Source organism: Nerophis ophidion, linkage group LG04, assembly GCF_033978795.1.
Source record: "Nerophis ophidion isolate RoL-2023_Sa linkage group LG04, RoL_Noph_v1.0, whole genome shotgun sequence".
NCBI classification, from domain to species: domain Eukaryota; kingdom Metazoa; phylum Chordata; class Actinopteri; order Syngnathiformes; family Syngnathidae; genus Nerophis; species Nerophis ophidion.
Genome location: NC_084614.1, coordinates 86,670,848 through 86,681,189, shown reverse-complemented (window position 1 = coordinate 86,681,189; position 10,342 = coordinate 86,670,848). Strand labels below are relative to the sequence as shown.

The following is a 10,342-nucleotide window of genomic DNA, read 5'->3' as shown; positions in this document are numbered from 1 at the left end:
TTTTGCTTTCTGAAAGAAAGCTGAAACTCTGAGGTCATAGGGATTCTCTCTGGGTTTAAATCTCACTTGTAAACATCCAGGCAGCATGTGGTTATGAGCTTTAAAAGCCACAATAGTAGTATTGAGGTCAACAAGATCGTGCAGTTTTAATGTTTTTAATTTAATGAACAGAGCATTGGTATGGTCATGATAATTCGCATAAGTTACAATTCTAATCGCTTTCTTTTGAAGTAAAAATATAGAGTTGATGTTTGATTTGTAATTGTTTCCCCAGATTTCAACACAATAGTTAAGATATGGGAGTATGAAAGAATTATATAACATGATAAGAGCCTTTTGATTCACAGAGTTTTTAATTTTATGTAACATAGCAATATTTTTTGCCATCTTTGTCTTAAGTATATTTATGTACAGTTTCCAATTTAATTTATCATCTATATAGATTCCCCAAAATTTTATTGAATACACCCTTTCTATCTCCATATCATCAATTCTTATATGACGCTGTATGTTATTTTTCCTATTTCCAAAAATTATATCACAATTGAATATTGTAATTAAAACTAAATGTTAGAGCAGTAACAGTAATTTCTACAACAGAAAAGTCACAATATCATCTGTCACAATATCATCTGAACAATATCTCACTGGAAACAAGTCATTTTAATCATATTCCTGTTGTCACAATATTGAATAATTTCAAAATAGGATTAAAAACACAGCAAAAAAGAAAAAAAAACATTAGTTATTCTTCCTGTCCTATCTCTTTCCTCCTTTCTCAGCTGTTTATGTGGCAGTGAGGGCTGGTTGGCTCTGCCAGCAGAAACTTTTAACACAATCATTTCAGTGGCGAGTTATGGTTAGCAGAAAGTATAAGGACAACGACTGCTAGATTGTTTGCTACAGCTTAAAGATGAGCCAGCATGCTGTGTCAGAGGATAAATGAGAGATGGAGGAGCAAACGGATTAAAAAGTATTTCACATGTTTGCGCAGGTTTTACAGATGTTTATACTCGAGGTTTTTCTTCACATACAGTACTTACAGTTAGATGTCATCAAACTGATGTTACAGTTACTGTCATTTCACGGGATCCACCGTAACCTCTGCTCTGCTGCTCACTGACGTGCGTGTGTTTCTGTGCCCCTGAGAACAAAGGAGAGGCTGCAGCTATATTAATTTGTACCAAATCAAGAAATAAACTAACAATCAGTTCTTACATTTATATATTCCTAGGTCAAGACAGATTCAGATGCTTGTAAAGGCCCTGGTATGAATTAAATACTAAATTAAATTAAATCTCATTTAATATTTAATACAATGTGTCAATGACCCAGTGAATACCCTGATAATAAATAACACCAAAACTTGAAGAGTAGCAATAAATGAACCAGTAACTACTGAGCTTATCCCTCCGCAGACAAAATTGGACAAGAGAAACATGTCTCCACAGGTTTTTGCAGTTTTTTGAAGTTTAGAGTGTGAGGGACAAAATAACAAAAGCCCCCACAACTGTTAGTTCCAGCCTTAAATAATATTTTGTACAGTAAAAACTTTGTTTATCATGGCTTTGAGGAAGTGACTTACTGTCATTTTTAAAGTTGAAGTGACTTGCTACTACTGTCTGCTAGCTTAGAAATGCAAGCTAATAGCATGACCGATTTTGTTGTTCAGAACTGGTGACAAAAAAAGCTTAGTTGCTAAAACACATATTCTCCATACATGTTTTATTGTACATGCTACATTTCACAGCATTAATTTGCAGCTGTTTCAGTACATTTGATTAAATTGCACTTACCTTGTGGAACTGCACGAGAGAAGCGAAATGGTTCCTATTGTCTCTTTTCCCTCCAACTGAAGTGAAATGCAGGGCGGGGCTTAATTGCATCTCAGCAGAGTTAAACTAACTCATGAGTGATCAACTCTGTCAAATAACTCAAGCACTGAACACTATTTAAATCAGAATGTTTTAAATTCACACTTTGGGAGTTGAAATTAACACGGGAATGTTTAACCCTGAAATTTCAACACTCCAATTTTTGCTGTGTATGTAGAGAAAGAGGAAAGTAGCTGTCCATGATGGTGCTTAAACAGCTCTTTAAGTCATATCCACCAATCTTTGAGAGCCTGGCTGTCTGCAAATATACAAGAGAATGTGTTTAGCATACACTGGGGGAAGGGGCTGGCAAACACATACATACATTCAAGTATAGGACCTGTTTCATCTACACCTGTTTTATCTACACAATTTCATAACCTGAAATTTCTATCTAAATACAGTAATATTTCCAATGTAAAAACAAGTACACAATTATAATGTTATAATTACTTATCAGCAAATCTTTCTTGCTTGGTTGAGTTTTTATCAACTCGTCAAGGTCGAGTAGTTCCTCCACTGTCTCCAATTTCTGCACATGGAAGGACAGTTTTATCAAAAAATTATCCTTTTTGGTATTATATAACTAAAACATCTCCCTTCTCAGGTACAAGTATTTTTATGTAAATAGTTTTACCCTCGAAAAACGGCCTTCTGCGTTCAAAGGACTCCGGCTTGTTAGTGATTCCCAAAGCCCAAAAAAAGTCTGCGGGCTATAGAGCGTTTTCCGTTCGGGCTCCAGTACTCTGGAATGCCCTCCCGGTAACAGTTTGAGATGCTACCTCTGTAGAAGCATTTAAGTCTCACCTTAAAACTCATTTGTATACTCTAGCCTTTAAATAGACTCCCTTTTTAGACCAGTTGATCCGCTGTTTTTTTTCTTTTTCTTCTATGTCCCACTCTCCCGTGTGGAGGGGGTCCGGTCCGATCCGGTGGCCATGTACTGCTTGCCTGTGTATCGGCTGGGGACATCTCTGCGCTGCTGATCCGCCTCCGCTTGGGATGGTTTCCTGCTGGCTCCGCTGTGAACGGGACTCTCGCTGCTGTGTTGGATCCGCTTTGGACTGGACTCTCGCGACTGTGTTGGATCCATTGTGGATTGAACTTTCACAGTATCATGTTAGACCCGCTCGACATCCATTGCTTTCCTCCTCTCCAAGGTTCTCATAGTCATCATTGTCACCGATGTCCCACTGGGTGTGAGTTTTCCTTGCCCTTATGTGGGCCTACCGAGGATGTCGTGGTGGTTTGTGCAGCCCTTTGAGACACTAGTGATTTAGGGCTATATAAGTAAACATTGATTGATTGATTGATGTATCTTTGTACTGTTAAAACATGTTTGAAAGAGTATATTGTTATAATCTGTGTCTTGTCAGTCGACAAGGCTTTATATAGGATCAAGCTAATGCTAAAGCTAATGCTAACTGCCGATGTCGAGGCGAATGCTAGCTGCGTCATCAGTGTTGGATATATACAAAGTTACTGTGTGTAGTTCATTATTAATGTGCGTGTATTTCTGTTTAAATGTGTGTTTTATAGAGTTTCTGGGAATAATTCAGTGTAATTTGTTATGTTAAGGAATGATTAGTGACTTTTGCTACTCAAACAATGTGGGCTTACTGTATGGGATGAACCTTTGTATTTACTTGAGACATCTTCAAATACTGTGTACATGTATACAATTTTGATGTTTGATTGTAGCAGTCCTTACAGACGTGTACGGAACGAAGTTGTGTCCTTGTGTCTGTATAACTAAAACATCTCCCTTCTCAGGGCGATTACACAAACAACTACTGAACCTGGCTTGTCGCCTCAAAACACACAAACACTTAAGGTAAATAACAAAACTCTATAGGTCCTGCAGTCCTGGGTTCAAATCCAGGCTCGGGATCTTTCTGTGTAGAGTTTGCATGTCCTCGCCGTGAATGCGTGGGTTCCCTCCGGGTACTCCGGCTTCCTCCCACTTCCAAAGACATGCACCTGGGGATAGGTTGATTGGCAACACTAAATTGGCCCTAGTGTGTGAATGTGAGTGTGAATGTTGTCTGTCTATCTGTGTTGGCCCTGCGATGAGGTGGCGACTTGTCCAGGGCGTACCCCGCCTTCCGCCCGATTGTAGCTGAGATAGGCGCCAGCGCCCCCCCGTGACCCCAAAAGGGAATAAGCGGTAGAAAATGGATGGATGGATGGTATTATATGTATCATAGCAAGTGTGCTGTGTCGTTCCATATATGCATAAACTGAAATCATTGGTACATTGCCTTGCATTAACGTTCTGCTTTTCAATTACCGGTAGTGGTACATGTACATAGACTTAGGGGCGGACCAGATGAAACGTGGGGGAGGGGATGTTTTTTTTTTTGGAATAAAAGAGATTGTTTTGTGAAGACTCTTCTTCGGCATGGTAATGCCGGTGTTGTTTTCCCGAGGATGCGTCGAAGCAGAACACAGCAAAGGTAAGATATAAGGTATTTATTAAATAATAAAAGGCTAGGAACAAAAAACACTGGCGTAAAGAGAAGGCAAACCAAAAACGCTAGTATGAGAACTAGGAAGTAAAACTAAACAAGTAAGTTGGCACGAAGGCACACAAAAAACAGAAAAACAATTCCTCAGCATGTGAGCTGGAATAAACAAATGGCTTAGCGTAAAAGCTAGCGAGAATATACATACAAAGATGAAGGTCGAGAGTCGTCACTGTTGCGTGTGGCCAAATTTAGGATCCGAGAGTGAGTGAACAGAAAAGGCGAGCTTAAATAGGAGGGTGAAAATTAGTAGCAGGTGTGCGGGGCGAGACTAGCAGGTGGACTGATGAGTGATCATGGTGACAAAGCAAACTGGAAATAAGGAGTCGGAGAAATATACAAAAATAGAAAAATAGTGTAGATCTGAGCAGCAGATCGCAACATGTTTGGCAAAAACTGAAAAATAAATAGTTTGTTTTACTGAAGTATATAAAAAAAAAGTTTGCTCCTGTAAACTCTGCAAAAAAAAAAAAAGTTGGTTGCCTTCTTGTGCCGAGAGAAAAAACGTTGTACCCCCCAAAAATGTATGCGCTCTGTGCTAGTCTTTTATTGTGAAGTGAAGTGAATTATATTTATATAGCGCTTTTTCTCTAGTGACTCAAAGCGCTTTACATAGTGAAACCCAATATCTAAGTTACATTCAAACCAGTGTGGGTGGCACTGGGAGCAGGTGGGTAAAGTGTCTTGCCCAAGGACACAACGGCAGTGACTAGGATGGCGGATGCGGGAATCGAACCTGCAACCCTCAAGTTGCTGGCACGGCTGCTCTACCAACCGAGCTAAACCGCCCCGATTGTCGATCATAAAACATATGAAACAAAATCTGTCTGGATATTTTATTGTCATATATTTTAGTATACATGTTGGCCAACAGTGAAACCATTTGGGAGTTTCAATACTTGACAAAAGCTCTTGTAATAGCAGTACTGGCCTTATCAGTAAAATAAAACAATAAGTAAAGATCATAGCATTTAATATTACATGGATCCTTTTATGGGCGACCCGTGGACTTGCCTTTTGAGACAAAGCCTTGCTAACAAGTCAAACTAATTAAAAAAGTACCTGTACTTAAAATAAACTGGCAACATTTTAGATAAACATTAAAATGAGCCAGAAAAACCTAACTGCCATCCAGACGGGTGTTTTGAAGATCAAAATCAAGAGGAAGTAAATTAATACAGTGACTGGCGCGGCTGTAAAAGACAATGGGTACAGAACCAAAAAAAAAATGTTTTTTTGTGTTAACCTGAAGTGAAGTGAATTATATTTATATAGCGCTTTTTCTTTAGTGACTCAAAGCACTTTACATAGTGAAACCCAATATCTAAGTTACATTCAAACCAGTGTGGGTGGCACTGGGAGCAGGTGGGTAAAGTGTCTTGCCCAAGGACACAACGGCAGTGACTAGGATGGCGGAAGCGGGAATCGAACCTGCAACCCTCAAGTTGCTGGCACGGCCGCTCTACCAATCGAGCTAAACCGCCCCTAAACTAAACTAAACCTGGAAAAACAATTGTTTGCTTTTGGGCAGGTGGGGGAACAAATTGTTAGTTGTCTGCTTGGGGAGAAAAAAAAAAGTTTGCTCAGGTCCAGTTTATACAGTCAAAATAAACGTTGAGAATAGGCGTGAGATACATTTCTCGTTTTCCTGCAACCCTCTTGTGAAAAGGGCCAAAATGATATCGATATAAATAAGCAGTATTATCTCAAGGTACAAACCTGAATCTTTATGGACGTCGATGGTTTTCTTTGCAGTGAAATAGTTCGATTTCCACTTCAAATCTTCGCTCTTTGTCTTGCTTGCTGGATTGGAAAGGAAGTACTTCAGCACGCATGCGCACAAGCTTGGCTTTTAGTTCACGCTGCCATCAAGCGGCGCTTTCGTTGAAAACTGTCGCAAATGGCCGATGCGCGCGGAATGGTTGGCAAGTTGAATTGTACACGTTGAAAGGACGTTAAATAGACGATGTCCCCCAATGATGAAAACAAACCAGATTTGCAACATATGGTGTGGTGGGGTCAGTTGGTTGTGATTTGGTCGGGATATGGTTGAGTGACGTCGCGACGTAATTTCAACGTCACCTCGACGTTGAACTAAGGACGGGTGCCCACTGGGTGGTTGTTTGAATCCAAATTTTGACTAAGTCTAATTTTGGCAGTAAGCTTCGAATATTTGAATGAATTAAACCAAGACCTGACCTAGCTCTAAGTTCATCAGGAGTACTGATGTTGTATAAAGCTGGGCCTGGGTTTGGTTGCACATTGCCTGATAGCAGAAGTAAGAGCAATATAAAGATTTTCCGTTTCATATGGCAAGGTGACCTCATGACAACATTATTTGGCTTCACAATATCAAAATGAGTAATATCAGAAGGTGAAAACCATCTGTTTAGCACAGAAATACACCATAACTGAAGCTGGTTAGAATTATTTAGCACTGACCCACATGTGGATATCAATAACCTTTGTGTAAATGCTGTAGTTTCAAAGGACCAGGTGATTGTTATTGCGTTTGGTAGAGTTAAAGGTTGGTGGAGCACCTGGTCAGGTACCCCACTACAATTGCAGAAAACAAGTCCAGGAAAAAGCATTAATATTAGAGAGCTTTTGTCAAAGTCATTGTTAAATTGTTTTACTACCTACCCAGGTCCAATAATCAAAGTTCAGATGTCCAAGCTACAAGAGTTGGAAGACCAAGCTAAGGCTAGCAGAGGCCCAGCTTTAGTCAGTCTGAGGCTAAGATGGATCCAGGCCGTGGAAGACGGAAGGCCAAGATGAAGCCAGTCGACTCAGACTGTAGGTAGTGGAAGGCCAAGCTGAGACTAGTATAGATCCAGACTGTGGTAGATGGAAGGCCAAAATTTCAGCTAGCAAAACATCTCCCGGCTTCTGTAGGTCAGAGGCCTCCAGATTTCCAAATCCAACAAAAGCAGTCAGAAATACCACTTTTTGGAAGTAAGCCTTCATTCATCAATTGTTACGCTTAAAACTAGTGCAATTTACTTATATCGGCTAAAAAAAGAGACTAAAACACATAGAAATTCAGACCACTTTGACAAGCAGACAAACAAAAGACAGTCCTGTCGGCCATCTTGGATTGGACATTCAACATTAACCCAATTTGGAAATCGGTCTGTAGTTATTTATATTTGTGGATTCACCTACTTTTGACGGAGGAAGAAGAAAGGCGGGTTTGCTGATTTTTGGAACGATTTTGCTTGAAAGACTCAGATTAAAAAGGCATGAAAAAGAAAAAGGCAATTAGAAATATTATACATTATGTCCCATATAAGCTCATACACGACACATTCTACAGATAGTGTATAAAAAAAAACCTAAATAGTGGAATAAAAGAGATGAAAACATGTGAAATGGAACAAAGAAAAGTTGCATTGTTGAGTCTAATAAAGCTGCCATGCAGGTTGTTTTCTCTTTAAAGCTGTCATTGCTCAAAAATAATAATGAATCAAACTCAATGTTGTTACAAATTATTTAAACTAGTCATGGCTCCAATTACGTCACTTACAAAATTTGACTAAAGAGTATTTTTATAGGATATTTTGTGTTTATCCTACAAAAAAAAGGGTTTTTGACTAATAGGGCAAAAAAAAACAAAAAAAAACCAGAAATGAAGAAGCTGTCACGTACTTGCATGGCTGCTCTAGTTGTGACCCCAAGATACAGGAGACAGGAGGACGACGTGCGGGTGAGAGTCTTTTAATTCCCACAGGGAGCACAAGGAGGTGCAGCAGGGAAGTGCACAGAAGCATAAGCAGCATACAGAAAAACCAAAGTAACGTTTCAAAAAACAATCCTTGAGCCCTGATTGGAGGGCGAGGCAGGCATAAATAGAAGCCAGTTGATTAAAGTAAAAGTACCAATGATTGTCACACACACACTAGGTGTGGTGAGATTTTCCTCTGCATTTGACCCATCACCCTCACCCCATGACCAGGTGTGGCCAGGCTGCCAATCAGCGACAGGTGAGGAGGGAAAAGGGCTCAGGGAGACAAACAGGAAGTGGGACCAAAATAAGAGCGCCGACTAGGAGATAAACACAAACGCAAACAGACCGCGTGACACCTGACGTGACAGGTCGTCACAGAAACGAGGGATGGATCTGAAGTTTATCGAGGGACTTAAGTGTTGAAAGTAAAAAATAATGTTTGACTTATTTTTATGAGTGGGGCCCGTTTGGATCTTAATAATTTCAGTTTTACAAGTTTTGTCATTGCTAAAAAAAAATAATGAATTAAAATCGATGATGTTATGAATTATTGACATATTTAAGATTGCAATTACGTTGAGTGAAAATTATTATTTTGTGCTTTTGCCATAACAAAACAAGGTTTTGACAAAAATGGCGTAAAACATGAAAAAAAAAAAAAGACTGATAAGGACGGATAAACCTGAAATTGATTTAGTGATTTAAGTGTTGAATGAAAAAATACAAACAAATAAAAATGACCTACTTCTACCATTTTTATGACTGAGACTCTTCCTGGTCCCCAAGAAAGCAGTGCGAGGCGAGTGGGGGAAAAACGGATTTATTGACAGAGATGTGACACAATGTGATATTGATCATAAGCAGCGGCCATTGAAAGAAAAGAAGAAATCCTCGTCATGACGTCAAGGCCATGAAACGTGCGATTTTACAGCCACCAACGTTTGATCTTGAAAGTCTTTTAACGGCCAAAGAAGAATACATGGAATAGCGTGAGGAGCAGTCGGACGAAGAACAAAGCACATCTCCATCTCATCTCCGAGTGTGATGACGTCCCTCAGCGATGGAGACATCTCCCTGTGTTCCAGTGCACAAAGCATCCTGGAGGAAGAAGACCACTCAGCACATTCCCGACAGAAGCAGGTGAATCCAAGTTGAACATCATCTTCACACAAGAACATTTGGAGGTGCAGACAGTCCATGTGAGCTTACTCAGCCTTCAGCCGCCTGCACGTTCTCGTCGAGCTCCACGCCGCCGTGGCGAGCTGCGGGACAAACGCAAACGGTGAAGGAAGAACATCCAGAAGGTGCCTCGTCACTCACATCAGATCTTTGAGGTGTGACTTGGAAACATGACGAGTCAGCACACTTGATGTCTCATTTGGCTGATCCTCATCATGAGGACTCCTGTCAAAAGTGAGATATGCCAGACTTTGTATTGCGTGTGCTCACAGGAGGGACTTTTATTGTGAAGGAGTCAGCTCCAGTTGGGCTTTTCCGGCTAAACTTGTAACAAAGGTCCACATCAGACCTCCATGTGAGTGACGCTTCACCACGGCTTTGTTTCTTGCGGCTCAAAGAAAAGATGTTTTACTTACCAGCTGGATCGTACTGGGCTGAAATGAAAGAGAAACAAGGTGAAGTGGACTTTTCCCCTCACGTCACGCCGTGTTTCTACGTGAGAGTGTGCGCTCTGTCTCTGTGGATCTTTGAGTGTTTGGCTGGAAGGCAACTAAAAGATGGCCGCACCTTTGCAGCCCGGATGAAAGCATCAACTCACGGCCTGGACCGAGTGCACCGAGAAGAAGAAGACAGAGGACATTGGCGTCCCTCACCTTGTCTGTTTCTGTGACGCCTGACCATGACCATGATGATGATGATGATGATGATGGCCGCCACAGCGAGGACCGCCGCCGTGGCAGCGAGGGCGACGCTCAAGTTGTCTGTGGAGAGCAAAAAAGCACAAGTGGAGTGACAAAGCATGAAGAGGAAACCTTCATGACTACTTTGCATGCAGACGTCAAGCGTTGTCATGGTGACATGGATCAATAATGGTGACAGGTGGACTTGTGATGGGAAACATCTCCAACTAAATGTGTCTTTCTCACCTTCATGGCTTCAATCAATCAATCAATCAATGTTTACTTATATAGCCCTAAATCACTAGTGTCTCAAAGGACTGCACAAACCACTACGACATCCTCGGTAGGCCCACATAA

General features: G+C 40.7%; 2 long non-coding RNA genes across 2 annotated transcripts in view; both read right to left on the bottom strand.

The window, feature by feature from the left end:
• Positions 1-2,042: 2,042 nt before the first annotated feature.
• On the bottom strand, positions 2,043-6,277 carry LOC133552134 (uncharacterized). The gene is made up of 3 exons (XR_009806625.1): positions 6,119-6,277; positions 2,328-2,406; positions 2,043-2,129 (listed from the first exon to the last, which is right to left on the bottom strand). It is a non-coding gene; the product is annotated as an uncharacterized LOC133552134 (long non-coding RNA).
• Positions 6,278-8,930: 2,653 nt separating this feature from the next.
• The window catches only part of LOC133552136 (uncharacterized), a 2,736-nt gene continuing 1,324 nt past the window's right edge, over positions 8,931-10,342 (bottom strand). The window contains exons 1-2 of the long non-coding RNA XR_009806627.1: positions 9,336-10,342; positions 8,931-9,224 (exon numbers count right to left, since the gene is read on the bottom strand). The exon at positions 9,336-10,342 is cut by the window's right edge and continues 1,324 nt beyond it. This is a non-coding gene — a long non-coding RNA (uncharacterized LOC133552136). The remainder of the gene's footprint in view (positions 9,225-9,335) is intronic.